The following is a 19157-nucleotide window of genomic DNA, read 5'->3' as shown; positions in this document are numbered from 1 at the left end:
AAATACACACACACACACACACACACACACACACACTTATTTATTTCCAATTTGATTAAATTCAGGTTGGTTAACTCAAAATATCCAAACATCAAAGACATGCAAAATCTGTTTTTGCTGCTCAGACACTGAAATGCTCTGATAATACTAACTGATAACAAAATGCAGAATTGTTTCATGGACCAGAATTCTAAGGGAAGAGGGGCACCTGGGAGGCTCAGTCGGTTAAGCATGGCTTAGGTTCAGGTCATGATCTCACAATTTGTGAGTTCATACACTTTGTCAGCTCTGTGCTGACAGCTCAGAGCCTGGAGCCAATTTCAGATTCTGTGTCTCCCTCTCTCACTCTGCTCCTCCGTGCTTCTGCTATCTTTCTCGCTCTCAAAAATAAATAAACATTTTAAAATTTTAAAGAATTCTAAAGGAAGAATCCATTGAGTTCCTAGGCTATTTGGCTTCCAAAATGATTGTTTTATATTCTGGGTTGTGGTTTAGAACCAAGCCTTTTTTAAAAATATAATTTATTGTCAAGTTAACTAACATACGGTGCATACAGTTGTGCTCTTGGCTTCGGGAGTAGATCCCCATGATTCATGACTTACATGCAACACCCAGTGCTCATACCAAGTGAGGCATTTTAAAGCAATCTTTCCTTTTAAAATTTTTTTTAATGTTTTATTTATTTCTGAGAGAGAGAGACAGCGTGAGCAAGGGAGGGTCAGAGAGAGATGGAGACACAGAATCTGAAACAGGCTCCAGGCTCTGAGCTAGCTGTCAGCACACAGCCTGACTCGGGGCCCAAACTCACGAACCATGAGATCACGACCTGAGCCGAAGTCCGACATTCAACTAACTGAGCCACCCAGGTGTCCCCAAGTGAGGCATTTTAATAAAGCTGGTGTGATTTAGGCTCCTTGACACATGCTAGTGATACGACTTGGGACAAGTTGTTTAACATCTCTTTACCTCAGTTTTGTTTCATGTAAAATGAGACTATGCCCAACGGCAGCATGGGTGTTATATGTTTAAATGCTACTGTTGGTAACTCACATATGAGCATCTAATATGATGTAAGTATATAACCATGTCCTGGATAATTAGTGATGAATGAACTTTGTAAAAGGACTTCTCAGGAGCAAATAGAATTGTAGAGGAAGAAACAATGGACTAGTAATTATGGTAATAAACATAATTATAAAGTATAATACATTTTATAAGGGAATAAATGGGTCCCAGTGAATAGTAGGAATGGAGACCATCTGCATTGAACCATATGCCTCTATGAAGCAATGATATTTAAACTGCAAGAGAAGGGACAGGACAGAGCCAACTTCTTTACCAGAAGTAGTTAGAAAAGTGGGAGGGATCTGCATAAAATTCAGTACATATCAAGCAACTGGATGCAGTCAAGGGCTTTGAGTGTTTATGTATCTGAAAGGTCAGTTTGCATGGTCTGGGTTGAGGGAGGACAGAGGAAATATACGAGAGGGGGAGAGAGAGAGGCTTTTAAGGAGGAAAGTCTCTTGATCTGACTTAGTTTAAAAATATGACTCTATCCACTAGACAGAGTGGATAGATCCGTGGAAACGGATAAGAGAGAAGCAAGACTGGAAATAACATACTGATTAGGCTAAATACAAAGGACATAGAAAACCTGCCACATACCTCTCCGTAAACGATAGCAATTATCATCGCTGAAACGGTACTTTACATATAATTAGGATTCACCATCACTATGACTTAGCTAATGGCTTATAGGCCTTTGACAAAAAGGTCAAATTATCTGTCATTTTGTTTCCTGATACTAGAATACTCAGCAATTCTAGAAAATTTCATATAATCCTGATATTGGCTATATTTCATTTTACTGTAAACCACAGATTTTCCTCAATCCTGCTTTTCCATTCATGTATTCACCCTGAGAAGATTCCTTTAGCGTTGTTCATAGCTAAAGCCATGCAGCTTGTCTCACTGAGTTACCACTTTCAGCAGATGACCCCATCCCTCTCCTTCACTAAGAAATAATGTGTTTTTCAAATTAAAACAGACTCAAAACAGTATTATGTTTTAAGTTAAACTTTTATCCTTTTATCTTTCTTTGAGGAATCTTTTTCTTCCTCCCTCCTAAAGGCTAAAACCTATCTAATATTTCTTTTGGGAACTAGCATCTCCACTTATCTGCAATATTTTCTATTAGGTCGAAACATATCACAGTGCTGTTTTTAAAGCATGAGAATCCAGTATCATCCATTTCCTATGAGGCAACTTAATATATATAACTGTAGTCTTCTGTCTCCCTTTCCCTCTACTCTCACTCTTATAGAATATTTTTAATTTAAACAAAGAGTATGATCTCTCTCTCTCTCTCTCTTTTTTTTTGAAAGAGAGAGAATATTAAGCAGGCTCCTTGCTCAGTGTGGAGCCTAATGAGGGGCTTGATCTTATAACCCTGGGATCATGACCTGAGCTGAAATCAAGAGTCAGACACAACCAACTGAGCCACTAAGGGTCCCCAAACATGACCTCTTTGTATACATAATCTTTCCATACTAGAATAAGATAACATTATTTTTGCTGATTTTGTGTACAGGATAATGTCTTTCCTTTCTAGAAAATGTAGTGTATACTCTGCCTCTAAATCCTTCATTTGGTACAATCTGATTCTTCTTTACCATTTTGCTCTCAGGAAGGTCATTAGTAATAACCTGTATTGCAAAATACAAATGTGTCCCATTACTTCTACTTTCTTCTGTTTTATTATAATATTTGGTTATGCTGAGATGGTCTTTATTTAAGGGAAAAAGAGTTAATCGTGGGCAGGTGGATATTTCAAAGCAGATTGTCTGGGTTCAAATTCTGGCTTCATAAATTACTTGTTGTTCTTATTACCAGTTATTGCAACCAAGTAAATTGCAGGTTATTTAAATTCTAGTATTTTATATGCAAATATGGGATAATAATGGTATCTATTCATTAGCTTCTGAAGATTAAATAATTTAATAAAAGTAAATTGCCTAGAACACTGTTTGCTCCATTGTAATTCCTCAATGTGTGTGACCTATTGCTATTATTGATGGCGCTCTTATTGATAGTCTTTCCTTTTTATGGCCCTGCTTCCTGACGGAACTCCTTCCTTCAGGTTGGTAAATCTTCATGGTGACCTCAGTTATCTCTGCCTTTTGCAAGTGACTTGCCAGACTAGAAAACGTTCCCAAGTTTTTCAAGCATAATGAAACTTTGTGAAAACAGGGCCTCATCTATATCTGTTTGATGTTGTATACATTATGTACAATAGTGTACCTGGCAAATGGTGGGTAAACAGTCAGTACTATCACATGCAGGAAGGAATAAACTCTATTCAGAATGTTTAGCCCAGAAAACTTCTACAATCTCAAATAAACTCTTAGAAATAATTAATGGTCATTAACTTATATTAACAGGTACTTGGTCCATAGATGGTAAGAATTGTTTTATCTCATTTTCTTCCTTGGTAATGAAAAGCACCATTTCTCATGTATAAATTGTCACATGGTTTTATTTTTCTCTAATGTTTAGTATTTCCTAAAAATCCGGTGTCACAAAAACTATTTAAATACACTTTTCAGTTAATTTGGTACATAAGACTTGCTAATTTTTATGATACATGGGAGTTCACAAATGCATAAATATAGTTTCTCGTTTTCAGAATAGTCTAGCTCACACTAGTTACTATGAAAGGTACTTTTGTGAAAATTAAAACAATTGCTATCACAAAATCATCAAAATATCATTTTACCACTTGCTACTAACTATATACCAGATAACGTGGTAAATAACGCCTGGTTTATTCACAGACTACTTCCCTCCAACTGACTTCTACCAACACGGCTCTTCGTGAAGTTTTACATCAAGGTAATGACTGAAGTAGAGACGTTAACTGGTGATTAAGTAAAAACTGATGTACTGAAGAAAGCTGAGGCACTATGTGAGAAAAGTATAATATAAGATCCAATATACAGAAGGGTGAAGGTTGGAGAATAGAGGAAAGAAAGGAGGCTGCTTGGGGCAAAAAAGAGAAAAAATACAACCTGAATTGTGGAGAATTGTAGGGAGTTTTGAAATGGAGAGCAGAGAGACTTAAGGCCAACTTTAGCTTCCATACACATAGATACATAGGCACAGGAGGGACAGAGAGAGGAAAGAGATATTGAGAACAATGGTTTTAAAAGGATTTGCTCGTCTAAGATTAATTGGCCATACATTTGTGGGTCCAATTCTGGGTTCTCTATTCTATTCCATTTTAGGATAATTTGTTCTAGCTTTGAGAAGAATACTGGTACAATTTTGATTGTGATTGCATTGAAGGTGTAGATTGCTTTGGGTAGTATTGACATTTTAACAATATTTCATCTTCCAATCCATGAGCATGGAATGTTTTTCCATTTCTTTGTGTCTTCTTCAATTTCCTTCATAAGTTTTCTATAGGTTTCATCATACAGATCTCTTACATCTGTAAGAGATAGGTTTACTCCTAGGTATTTTATAGTTTTTGTGCAATTGTGAATGGATCAGTTTCTTGATTTCTCTTCCTGTTGCTTCATTATTGGTGTATAAAAATGCAACCAATTTCTGTACGTTGATTTTGTACCCTGCAAATTTGTTGAATTCATGGATCATTTCTAGTAGGCTTCTGGTGGAGTCTGTAGGGTTTTCTATGTAGAGTATCATGTCGTCTGCGAAAAGGGAAAGTTTGACTTCTTCTATACCAACTCTGATGCCTTTTATTTCCTTTTGTTGTCTGACTGCTGATGCTAGGACTTCCAGCACTATGTTAAACAACAGTGGTGAGAGTGGACATCCCTGTCGTGTTCCTGATCTCAGGGGGAAAGCTCTCAGTTTTTCCACATTGAGGATGATATTAGACGTGGGCTTTTCATATATGGTTTGATCCCAATCAAAATTGAGCGAGCATTCTTCTCAAAGCTAGAACAAACTATCCTAAAATTTGTATGGAACCACAAAGGACCCCAAATAGCCCAAGTAATATTGAAGAAGAAAACCAAAGTGGGAGGCATCTCAATCTCAGACTTTAGCCTCTAGTACAAAGCATTAATCATCAAGACAGTATGGTATTGGCACAAAAACAGACACATAGACCAATGGAATAGAATAGAGAACTCAGAATTGGACCCACAAATGTATGGCCAACTAATCTTTGACAAAGCAGGAAAGAGTATCCAATGGAAAAAAGACGGCCTCTTTAACAGATGGTGTTGGGAGAACTGGACAGCAACATGCAAAAGAATGAAACTAGATTACTGTCTTACACCATACACAAAAATAAACACAAAATGGATGAAGGACCTGAATGTGAGACAAGAAACTATCAAAACTCTAGAGGAGATGAGACACCTAAGTGGCTCAGTCAGTTGAGCATCCGACTTCAGCTTAGGTCACGATCTCACAGTTCATGGGTTCAAGCCCCATGTTGGGCTCTGCGCTGAAAACTCAGAGCCTGGAGCCTGTCTTCGGATACTGTGTTTCCCTCTTTCTCTGACCCTCCCCTGCTCATGCTGTCTCTCTCTCTCTCAAAATAAATAAAACACTTAAAAAATTAAAGAAAAACACACACACACTTGAGGAGAAAGCAGGAAACAACCTCCTTGACCTCAACCACAGCAATTTCTTACTTGACACATCCCCAAAGGCAAGGAACCAAGAGCAAAAATGAACTATTGGGTTCTCATCAAGATAAAAAGCTTCTGCACAGCAAAGGAAACAATCCATAAAACTAATAGGCAACTGACAGAATGGGAAAAGATAGTTGCAAATGACATATCAGATAAAGGGCTAGTATCCAAAATCTATAAGGAACTCACGAAACTCCACACCTGAAAAACAAATTATCCAGTGAAGAGATTGGCAGAAGATATGAACAGACGCTTCTCCAAAGAGGACATCCAGATGGCCAACAGACACATGAAACAATGATCAGCATCACTTATATCAGGGAAATGCAGGTCAAAACCACACTGAGATATCACCTCATGCCAGTCAGAGTGGCTGAAATCAACAAATAAGGGGAATCTAGATGCTGGCGAGGGTGTGGAGAAACAGCACACCCCTACACTGTTGGTGGGAATGTAAACTGGTGCAACCCCTCTGGAAAACAGTATGGAGGTTCCTCAAAAAATTAACAATAGAACTCCCCTAACACCCAGCGATAGCACTGCTAGGAATTTGCCCAAGGGATGCAGAAGTACTGATGCACAGGGGCACATGTACCCCAATGTTCACAGCAGCACTTTCAACAATAGTGAAATAATGGAAACAGCTTAAATGTCCTTCAACTGATGAATGGATCAAGAAGATGTGGTTTATCTATACAAAGGAATACTACATGGCAATGAGAAAGGATGAAATCTGGCCATTTGTAACAATGTGGATGGAACTTGAGGGTGTTATGCTGAGTGAAATAAGTCAGGCAGAGAATGACAGATACCATATGTTTTCACTTATAAGTGGAACAGGAGAAACTTAACAGAGGACCATGACGGAGGAGAAGGAGAGAAAATAGTTGGGGATAGAGAGGGAAGCAAACCATGAGAGACTCTTGAATACTGAAAACAAACTGAGGGCTGATGAGGGTGGGGGAGAGGGGAAGGGGGGAGATGGGCATGGAGGAGGGCACTTGTTGGGATGAGCACTGGGTGTTATATGAAATCCAACCTGACAATAAACTATAAAAAAACAAAAAAATAAATAAAATAAAAGGATTTGCTTCTGTTATAAACGTAACCTTCCCTTTGCATTTTTTGTTAAATGCTTTTGCAATTACTTTACATTATTGAACTGGGGTGTTCTTGAATATGATTCCATGCCAAAGCTGCTTTAAAGCAATGGCAAGGCCAGTTTTCCTCATATGGATTATTTCCTTATTTATGGTGTTGAAATAAATTTCTAGGCCCAAATGGAGCCTCTCTTGCACAGTGTGCCATGTCAGCAAACTGAATTTCATGTTCCTGTAAATGCTGAACTGGACCAGAAGTGCAGTATATTCAGTTAGCCAATCTCCAAAAGCCAAACCAACTCTGGGACTCTGTTCTTGTATCCTTATTCCTTGATCTTTCTATATAAATTCAGATTACATAACACCAACCAATCATGCCCTGTCTCTGCATTGTTGCTTCTAACACTACATAAAACTTGCTCTTGCCCCAGATCCCTCTGAAAGGAGTGCTCAGTGCTTGTGAGGTACTATAATCCAATAACCCACGGTTTGTTTTCACTTGAGTAAAAACATTAAACTCATGGGGAATCTGGGTGGCTCAGCCAGTTAAGCTTCTGACTTCAGCCATCATGATCTCACAGTCTGTGGAATCAAGCCCTGTTTCCGTCTCTGTGCTGACAGCTCAGAGCCTGGAGCCTGCTTCAGATTCTGTGTCTTTCTCTCTCTCTGCCCTTCCCCTACTTGTGCTCTATCTTTCTGTCTCTTGAAAACAAATATTTTAAAAAAGACATTAAACTCATTACTAAATTGTTTTACTTTTTTTTTAAATGTTTCTTTATTTTTGAGAGACAGATAGAGACAGAGTGCGAGCAGGGGAGGTGCAGGGAGAGACACCCAGAATCTGAAGCAGGCTCCAGGCTCTGAACTGTCTTCTCAGAGCCCCATGCAAGGCTCAAACCCACAAATCGTAAGATCATGACCTGAGCCAAAGTTAGATGCTCAACCAGCTGAGCCACCCAGGTGCCCCAAAATTGTTTTACTTTTTAATTTGACAACAGAAACAGTAGTTTAAGAAAAAATAGTGACTGGCTCAAGAGTCACTTGGAATAGAATATAGAAAGAGAGATTTGACAAATACAAGTAACAATTAAAAAAGAAACTTCGGGGGCTCTTGGGTGGCTCAGTCAGTTAAACGACCAACTTTGGCACACATATGATCTCACAATTTGTGGGTTCAAGCCCAACTACAGGCTCTGTGCTGACCTCAGAGCCTGGAGCCTGCTTCAGATTTTGTATCTCCCTCTCTCTCTGCCCCTCCCCAACTTGTGCTGTCTCTTTCTCTCAAAAGTAAATAAACATTAAAAAAAATTTTTTTTAAAGAAACTTTGGGGGCATTTGGGTGGCTCAGTTGGTTAAGTGTCCAACTTCAGCTCAGGTCATGATCTCATGTTCTCATGGTTCTTCAGTTTGAGCCCATATTGTGCTCTCTGCTCTCGGAACAGACCTTGACCTTCTTAGCAATGATTATATGGTTACCTCCATGTAAAGGTTATGAAACTTGGGAAATATTTTAAAATAAATTTTAGATAAGTAAATGAGTAACTAAGCAAACATATACAATTAACATAATAAAGGGATTAGATTTAAGCAGATGATTTTTAAATTAAATGCTTTTTAGATTCATTATAATGTTTTCCATTTCCTTTCTATTAGGAATGGATTTGAATTTAGAATAGAAATGTTTTTTTTCTTAATTTAACTATTACTCATTTCATGTATTGGAATAGTAAAATCTTTCAAATATCTTAGAATAACTAAGTATCAAGAACATGATACATATTTTTCTCTCAGATCAGTTTTTTCTCAGTTACCAAGACCATTAATTTCCACCTCAGAATGATTTAATTAGGTGATGGCTTTCTCTCATTTTTGATTCTTTAGTGGGATCACAAACTGTCATCTTCCTTCTCATTATGATACTGCTCTGGCAGTCTTGAATTTTCCACTAATAATTGCTGGTATCTGGATAGATATCATTTTAAGTTTGCATGGAGACTCTTCTTCTCTAGGCTGTACCACAAAGAGTGACTCAAATCTTTGCCCTCAGATTGACAGCAGGTTTTGTGTCTTTCACAGTTTTAGTAGGAGGAGAAGCAGAAGGGGGGGAAAGATCATTAGGAGTTCTTCAGAGGCATTCTCTGCATCTGAACGTGGTAGTGAGCAAGAAGACAAAGCTCATCTTCTGGGGTATTTTTTAATGGTCCCATAATGTTACTGGAAAAATCAGCAAAGCATCAGAGCAGTGGTGAGGAATGTACTTTCAGGACCCAGCAGAGTCTGACTTTACCAGAGTAACTGTCTTTTATGTCATTCAGTTATATTTGGCACTTTGAAATTATTTTACTTTCTTTTTTGTTTTGCTTTTATAAATGATTAGTATATGTGAGCAGAAAAGAAACATGGGGTCTACATATAAACACGGAAATTTTCACTGAAAGCCAACAATTAATGAAAATTGTTATTACTTTTCCTCACAATCCCTTTCTGTTATTAGGCTTTTTCTTAAACCGAAATTAAATTGGGCTAACCTGACCTTGATTCTTCATTTTCTATGATGTTGCCTACTTGCTCTTTGTTAATTCCTGTCCTCAATCAAGATTTTATCTGCTGGAAGACATAGCTCAATTTTACCACCTTTTTTTATAAAATCATGCACAGATAAAATCCTATGGTTTTTAACTGTACAATTTATAAACTAATGATTACATGGCATCCCAAATTTTATATATATATATAACACATATATATATATAAGCAATGTAAAAGAAAAACACATTATCTAATATTCAGATATTATTTAATTAAATTATACAGAACTAATGGAGGGTTCTGCACCATTAAGTAAAACAGGGTTTTGTTAGTTAGTTTGTTTTAATTCAAGTATGTGTTATGGTGTTAGGGATAATGATAAGAGGATTTAATTGAACTGTCATAAAGGAAAAATCAGATCACTTTAAGAATTCTTTAGTAAACCTATGAAAAGACAAGCTTTTCTTTATCTTTTCTAATTTTTATTTTCTCTCTCACTTTTTTACATTATGTCAGCCAGTCAGAAAACAAGTATTTGTTGTGTCTGCTCTTTACAACTCATTGTGCGAGGACAGGGCTAGAGAAGTAAATAAGTTGGAAAAGAGAAAATGAGAACATACCAAAGTGAATTATACTATGGATGTCAAAAAGTATGAAGGCTCTGTGATATTACCCTACATACAAATTAACAGGTTACCCAGCCACAGTTTCCTGAATCCTGACAGAAGGAATGAGACTCCTGGGTCAGAGGAAAATTACTATTGTTCAGAGGAAGGCAGACAGCACAAGGTTTCTGTTTGCATACATTCCTCCTGTCCCTCAAGTCTTACAGGGTCAGTGTGAATAAGGCCCACATAGATGCAACACACACACAACTTGTACTATGGCTGAGGAGCCCTGAGTTAAAAAACCTTGGACATTTTTATTTCTTGGACCTTATTTGGATCATAAATATACTTTTTAAAAAACTAGTTTTGAGATATAATTTATATACCAAATAACTTACCTATCAAATGGGAACATTTAGCGTCTTGTTTTGTTTTGGTAATATTCAGTTTTGTAAAACCAACACCACAATCAATCTTAAAATACTTTCATCACCAAAAAAATTAATTTGTACCCACCATTAGGTACTCCCAATTACCCAAGCCATTCTCACTGACCTAGGCAATCACTCATCTACTTTCTATCTCTGTAGATTCCTGACATTCCATGAGTGAAATTATCCTATATTTTGGCCTTTGTGACTGGCTTCTTTCTCTTAACATAGTTTTCAGTATTTAGGGGCCACTAGTAAACCTGCCAAATCTTATGTGTAAGATGAAGAGAGATTTTATATTAATTATATTGGTAAGGAAAAGATATTGGAAAACTATCTGTTTTCTAGTCTAGTGAGAGATACAATTTATCTTTGAATGCTGTTTGATATGCAAACCTCCTTGAAACGATAGTCCAGGACAAAACCAGATACAAGATGTAAAAAAAAAAAAAAAAAAAAAAGAAAGAAAGAAAACAAAAACAATAACAAAAAACTCCCCTGAAGAATTGTTTCTCCAACAATCACAGACAAAATTTTTAAATCCTAAGAAAGGAAAGGCAAGCGGCGTTAAGAACACATAATAAGGGCACAAAGCCAATCTGAGGGCCACGTGAGACTTCCTCAAGAAGTTGCTGTTGAAGCTGGAATCGGAGAAAAGATGATTAAGTGAAGAAAAGAAGGAGATAAATAACTTCAGGCAGCAGCCCATAAATTTTTATTTTTTTATCTTTACCCAGGTTATAAACACATTAGTAAAAATAACAGCTTTATTTATATAAAGATCATGTACAAAGGCGAAGAGGCAGAAAATAAGAGGCATAGGTGTCAGGTATGAATGGAAAGTAAAGCAAGAATGGAAGAATGTCGGGGCGCCTGGGTGGCTTAGTCGGTTGGGCGTCCGACTCTCGCTTAGGTCATGATCTCGCGGTTCTGTGGGTTCGAGCCCCGCGTCGGGCTCTGTGCTGCCAGCTCAGAGCCTGGAGCCTATTTCAGAGTCTGTATCTCCCTCTCTCTCTGACCCTCCCCTGCTCACGATGTCTCTCTCTCTCTCTCTCCTATAAATAAAAAAATAAATAAAAATATTTAAAAAAAAAAGAATGAAAGAATGTCATGAGGTGAGATGGTATTGTGAAGTTTTGTTTAGTTCTTTGAATTTGTATTATTTTGAAAATGGCAACTGATCCCAGACTGAAAATTTTGGTTACGGTGTTTTCAAGTGTCACCTATAGACTGTAATATAATTATTGACATATCGTGTAGAAAAAGACTATAAGGTGAAAATAGAAGACTAGGACAAAAGTTTGAGAAACGACCAAAAAAAAGTAAATAAACACGTGACCGAGGAGAAAGAGCCTGCAGAATCTACAAAAGGACATTGAGAGTGGGGCGCCTGGGTGGCTCACTCGGTTATAATCTCATGGTTGGTGGGCTCAAGCCCCGACTCGGGCTCTATGCTGACAGCTGGGAGCCTGGGGCCTGTTTCTGATTCTGTGTCTCCCTCTCTCTCTGCCCCTCCCCTGCTAACACTCTCTCTCTCTCTCTGTCAGAAATAAATAAAACATTTAAAAAATTAATTAAAAAAGGACACTGAGAGAGGGGGATAAAGAAAACCAGGGGATCGTGTTAAAATGAAAGGAAATTTAAAAAAGTGTTTCCAATTTTCATCTTCAGGCCTCAGTCAACTAAGCAAATCTTCTCTTATGTTTTCTTATGCTATCTTCCTTGTCTTTTGATCCACCTCATATCTTTTTTAATTTATAAAAAATTAACTTTATTCTCAATTTTCTAAACATATCAGTTCAATATCCTCCACTTGCTCTCCAATATCATATGTTTATAGTCACGTTACATAGTCATAATTTAACCTTTTCAGAAAGTTGACTGTTTCTTGTAAAAATATACCAGTATTCTCCAGTGTCTGCCAGAAATTCTAAGAACCCCTGTCAGATTTGGGATGCAATCATGTCCCAGAAGATTCATGAGACTATGAGGCAGAGGTGTAAGCTGTTAAATTCCAAGCCTGCCACTTAACCTATAATATGTCCTCAGGCATAAACTATGCACCTTGATTCCCTTATATGAAAAATAGGGTAATTATATCTTTACAGAGACTGTTAATAAGTCTTAGAGGGCCAATATTTAACATGCAATGGTGCACATTTTAGAAGAGCAAATCAGAGAGTGTGGAGTTTGGCATTTATTGGATGCCTTTTAAATGCCAGGTATCCTGGAAAACACTTTATGGAAAACTGGTTCAGAGTCTGAATGAATTAGGTTGCTTAAAGTCCTATGTGTGAATTTTCACTTCATATATTTTGAAATGAATAATTATACATACCTAAAGTATAATACATACAATTTGAATATATTTGTGTGTTATATATCTATACCTATATCTACCTATATCTACCTGGGCATGTACTCGATAGATAAGCAATCACATGTAAAATATCGTTTTTATGCCTAACTCTATCAAACACACCGGTAGCATTTTTAGCATATGCTGCATCAAAGCTACTCTGTTATTTCTGCTGTAGTTCACTGAAAACCATTAAAGAGAAAGGATAGTAGGAGAAGAGAAACAACCATTGCTTAACAGTATGTTTTCAATTCTGCTCAGAACAAAAATAGCCTCAACATATTTGCAGGTTGTAATTATGACTGGATAGACCATAATGGTTTACTTTGTCCATAAAGCCTTCAAAATGAGTAGTTCTCGTACTTTTTGAGTCAATTTGTCCCACTCCACTAGAGAACAGAAACACCAAAATGCTAAATAATCTAAGAGAACGGGACATATGCCAAATTAGATAGTGCCTAAGTGCTTTCTTCTGTGTAGAAGAAAATCGCACCTACTTCTTGTCCAGAAATGTTTCCATTGCCAGTTGCAAATAGTACTTTGTAAACTTTCCCAAGGGGAAAATGAGTCACTCAGTTTGATTGACTAAATCTTCCTTAAAGTTTAAAATAAAGTAGCCAGGCTATGTACCGACTGTTTGGCTTATTTCCACCCATACCCGGTCCAGAAAGCAATGCACCCATTTATTTCAATATGCCAGCAATTACCAACCAGAGAATGTCTGTAATGAGACCATTAGTAACAAAAAAAGGCCATGGCCTCTTTTCTCTTCCTCTGCTGATTCTAATGCGAGAGAACATTTCAAATATCAGGTCCAAAAACTGTTCGAAGCCAACATTCAAAGACGTGCAGCAGGTGGGAGTACCACCTGTTCATGTCTTATTCCAGAAAAAACAATTGCCTCTCAGAGTCCCCAGCTGTGGTGAATTCAAGAGTGACTTTGAATGCAAGCAAATACTGAGAACAGCTTTCTTTGAAAGACTGAGCCTATTAAGGAAAGTGATCATTCTTATATTATAGGTAAAATGAAGGGTTAAAAAACCACAACTCAGAGCGGTAGGCAAAAGCTAAAGCCACTACAGGTGTGAGTCTTAATGGTTGTTAATTAGGTAGAGGTTCAACACAAAAAAGAAAATGAAAAGCAGCAGGTGTGAGGTGTGTGTTTTTGCTGATATAAGGAGCAGTGTAAATATTCAATTCCGTGACAGAAAAAAACAAGTTCATTTTTATTTTCACTGTAGTGTAGACTTTGTTTCTATTAGTGCCAGATGATTACTTCCTTTTATGATTCAACAAAGGTACAAAACTCTTCCTCCTCTAAATAATAACCACTAGGAAATACCAAGTGGCACATCTGTGTATACTTAAGTTTGATTCGCTTTGAGGAGAGGGCAATTTTGCACGGATGGGTTAAAGAAAAGAGAAGGAAATTGTAACCTCGAGCACTAATAAGGGTTTAGGAGAGTCTTGTAATTTTTCTCTGGATGATGAATTAAACTTTTTTATTGAGCTAACCTAACTTGTAGCACTCTGCATCTCTAACCAACTCAAAGTTGATCCAAGACAGTATCTTCCAAAAAACATCCATGCCAGCTGTCTTCAAATTTTCCTATTTAATATATAGTTGCAGGCTGTTTTAGTGTATATAGTATATTTCTGTCACTTTCTTAGCTAGGAAAAAACTCTTTTTTTTAAAAAATATTTTTATTTATTTCTAGGAGAGAGAGAGAGAGAGACACAGAGTGAGCAGGGGAGGGTCAGAGAGAAAGGGAGTCACAGACTGAAACATGCTCCAGGCTCTGAGCTGGCAGTCAGCACAGAGCCCGACGCGGGGCTCGAACCCACGAACCGCGAGATCATGACCCAAGCGAAAGTCGGACGCTTAACCCACTAAGCCACCCAGGCGCCCCACTAGGAAAAAACTCTTAATGTTAATAAAATTTCTTCATCAAACCTTCTTGTGCACTCCTAAATAATTACGTGGTTATGTGTAGACACATTTACTTCTGGTGATTTGAAATTGTCTTTGTGTTTGTGAAATACTTTGTCATTACAGTAATCAATATGAACTGTTATTAAAGACTCAGAATGAATTAACGCTGATTACTGAGAATATACTGTAAAATCATTGAATCTCTACAAATATAGTCTACACTATATCTATATTACAAACTGAAAAATATATGTAGATATAGATGGACTTCATATTTGAAATATGCTTTTAGTTTGTCTTTACTTTATCCATTGTCAGCATTTACAAAGCAGAAGATCTGTATTCACATAAGGTATACTGAGGAATTAGGATGTACAATTAGATATATTTCTTCATTTTAGCTCTAACCAGCTCTGTAAGTTAGGCAGCACTATCACTATTTGTCCAGATAATAAAATGACATGAGACCTGAGACATTCGAAACATACTTGCACAACTAATAGCCGGATGGATTAATGATTTATTCCTAATCCCCTTATTGCTTATGTCAAGACATGCAATCAGACTTCTGCCACATTTATCGATGTTCTTTCTACATGTTAATCACATTTTTTATTGCATCTATGCAAGAGGAGTCATTTGCCAATATGGAAGACAAATTTCAAAAAATTTTTCAAGGAGTTGCTTCACACTCTTCTCTTCAAAGCTAAATGTGGCACCTGGGTGGCTCAGTCAGTTAAGTGTCCGACCTCAGCTCAGGTTATGATCTCACAGTTGGTGAGTTCGAGCCCTTAGTAGGGTTCTGTGCTGACAGCTCAGAGCCTGGAGACTGCTTCACATTCTGTGTCTCCCTCTCTCTGCCCCTCCCTGTGCATACTCTCTCTCTCTCAAAAATAAATAAACATTAAAAAAATAAAATAAAGTAACTAATTATAACCACTCTCACTTCCATGTATAATTGGGCTAAATGACTAGGATATATGATAACTTGTTTGGGGTTTTATGAAACATATAACTAGACTAAAACTTTGAACAGACGTGGATTGTCTCAAAGATTTAGGGGGAAATGCCACCATTTTTGCAGAAGTAGTTCAGGTGTCACATCTACTTGATCTGTTAATATTAGAGGCAGATAAATATTATTCCAAATGTTACTTCTGTATATGTGTGCTGCATTAGTCCATCCTATTGGCATTTGGAAACAAATTCATATACAATTAATAATTTAAGAATTTAAATTTAAAGGGGCGCCTGGGTGGCTCAGTAGGTTGAGCGTCCGACTTCGGCTTAGGTCATGATCTCACTGTTTGTGGGTTTGAGCCCCACGTCGGCTCTCTACTAACAGCTAGCTCAGAGCCTGGAGCCTGTTTCTGATTCTGTGTCTCTCTCTCTCTCTCTGACCCTCCCCTGCTCATGCTCTCTCTCTCTCTCTCTCTCTCTCTCAGAAATAAAACATTAAGAAAAAAATTTTAAAAAGAAATTTAAATTTAAGCCCAGAAAGATCTCCAAAACTCTTTATGGAGTCTCTTATGATGATGGGTCTTTTCCCTGACAGAAGCTTAGTGAGTATCATCTGTTCCCAAACATGGATTTTATGTCTCTGCATTTTCACATTTGTATGCCATAATGGAAACATTCTACCAATGACAAACTGTTCTTTTTAATTAACAGCCTGCTAAAGTTCAGAATTTGTAATCTTTGAAGAGCATTATTAACCTTTAAGAATTCTGTGCTCATTGTGTAGGCCAGTTTTGATGTAATATTGGAGAACTCAGTATAGTTATGTTCATTTCAGTGACTTTACTATTGGACTATAAATTAATAGATGAAAAATAAAATCTTATGGTGAAATAACATGAGCGTAATTAAACCACATAACCTTTTCTATTTTAAGAATGACATTTTGATAAATTGAAACTCTAATTTCTTTAACTTTTAGCAGGAAATGATATTGGACAGAAACCTTTATTCCTTTTTCATGGAAAGAATGTATTCAAACTTTTTAAATTTAACCAAAGATTTGGAAGGAAAGAATTTTCAGTCTGGTAGGACTCTAAATTTTATGATAACAGGTAATAGCAGAATTTTAGTCATTTGGTTCATTAAGAAACAAGAAGCGTCATTCATAATGGCTATCAACACATCAGTGTCATTTTAGAAATTTCATTGCAGATCCTTTAAAATTTTGACTTGTATAACATTTGATTAAACAGAATAGAACCAATGAAATTGTCCTGCTACTTATAATTTCATGCCATTTTTTTCATGGCTAATTTGTGGATTATGGAAAATATTAAATAGTGATGGCATCTTCAATACTTTGAATACAAATAATTGTAACATAATTAAATGAATAACCTAAATAAAGCATACTTTAAAAATATTTAAAATATTTATCAAAAGTAATGGGCAGATGACAATCATAAAGTACAGTGAATCAGTGTAAATTAGTTTTGTTACTTTGAGTTAGCCTCAAAGTATTTTTTCCTTAAAATTTTAAGACTAGAGCAAATCACCTAAAGACATCTTCCAAGAGTGAAATGAGCAAATAATAATGTATTGAACTCCAAATATTATCATTTATTTTACTTTCATAATCCTCATAAGATCTCTCAGATTTAAGTATTATTATAAATCACATTCTAGAAATAAATGAACTTGTATAGCTTAGGATGTTCTTATTTTAACCCAGGATTTTCTGTACTACATCTCCATAAATGCTACTTTGCTTTATCATTTAATGTTCCTGGACTTTGAGAATAATATTCAAACCCTAATTTAAATTCTGAATTGCCAACAAGAATTGTGAGACTGTGCTCTGCTCTTTCAGCCCTAGACATTTATTTTTTTTTAAATGAATATTCAATTGGACATCTTCTTCCCAAAATGGGCTGTTTTATTAATATTGAAATATCTTCATTTTTTCTTTTATCCTTCATTGGTCTGACAGTAGAATAGTGCTTATCTATTCTATGCTTTCAATCTTTTCCTCACATTGATGCATGTGTCATAGAGAATGGTCTCTATAGACATTGTCCACACAATATGTCCAGGCTTCTGTCACATAAGCCTAAGTTATGGAAAGGATAGAAAATGAGATCTGCATAGCTTTTTCTGTTTAGATCTCTAGTAAATTGATATTTGTATCACCAGCCCATATTTTTCCAGCACTGGTATTTCTTATTCTCGGATCATCATCCCTCACTAAAAATGATTTTAAAAATCATTATTATTAATTGTATGTGCTCTTCTCTTTTAAATTTTTTTTTTTTTGAGAGAGAAAGAGAGAGTGCAGGGGAGGGGCAGAAAGAGAGGGGTGCAGAGGATCTGAAGCAGGCTCTGCCCTGAGAGTAGACAGCCTGACATGTGGGCTCAAATCCTGGAACCATGAGATCATATCCTGAGCCAAAGTCAGATGCTTAATCAACTGAGCCACCCAGATGCCCCAATTGTATGCGCTTTTCTGATTTTAATATACTTAGTGTGGGCAATATTAGAAATAAAAGAAATAAAAGATAATAGAAAATTATACACCAATACTGAATGGAAAAGCTTTTCTGTATATCTTAAGTTACAAGGGGAGATCCAAATGTTTTGAATGTGCTAATATAATCACACTATAAAATAGTAAACGTGATATTACTTGTAGTCAAGTATTATTTTAGGACCATTTTTTAAAAATTCCCATTAAATTTTCATTAGTCTGACCGTCAAAATTTGTTCTCTTGATTGGAAATTGTACACTACTTGGGCTTAATAAAAATTTTAGACATAATGTGAAACTATTTTTTATAATATGACACTACTTCTAATTAGCCTCATATTGTTCTTATACTTGTAGTAGAAACAAAGGAACAAAAGTGGTCTAAAATGGTGTGTGAAATGTTGTTACTATTACTACCTGTTAGTTTTGACTTGGTTTTTGATGAATTTTGAAATACTAGTGCACAGCACAGGCTGGGGTTGCAATCAGTGAATCAGGATTCAATCAGTGAATATGATAGGATGTATTACTTCCGCCTTTTAACAAGAATCGACTTAAAGCCAGACAAGGAGACAAGCAATAAAAACTGAACAGGCATGTAATTCCTTTACTATTACACATATAGTTACTTACAAAATGAAATTTAAAATATTAGCATGCATACACATTTTAGTTTGCATATACTTTTAGCTGCTCTGTAAAGGGTGTTACTTCTTTGCCCTATTATAAAGTCTAACTAAATGAGGAATCAGCACATTAGACAAAAGTGCTAGTTAGAGTCAGTTGATCCAACATGTTTTCTAAGAAATAATGAGATTTTTTTTCTTTAACATGGGAATTCTAGAACATAATTAAAATATCAATTATAAATGACAGAACTCATCTAATGAAATTAACTATTCATCATTTTTAGTTAACATAGATAAATATATATTTGACAGGAATCTTCTAGACTTCGCCAGCTCTTTGGTCATGTTTCTTTCATTTCTTGCCTCTGACAGAATGTCTTCTAATAATATACTTGCATTACTTTTGAGGGCATAT

Source organism: Hyaena hyaena, unplaced genomic scaffold (genome assembly GCF_003009895.1).
Source record: "Hyaena hyaena isolate Hyena2069 unplaced genomic scaffold, ASM300989v1 scaffold_1060, whole genome shotgun sequence".
In the NCBI taxonomy this organism is placed as follows: domain Eukaryota; kingdom Metazoa; phylum Chordata; class Mammalia; order Carnivora; family Hyaenidae; genus Hyaena; species Hyaena hyaena.
This window is presented reverse-complemented; position numbering follows the sequence as displayed.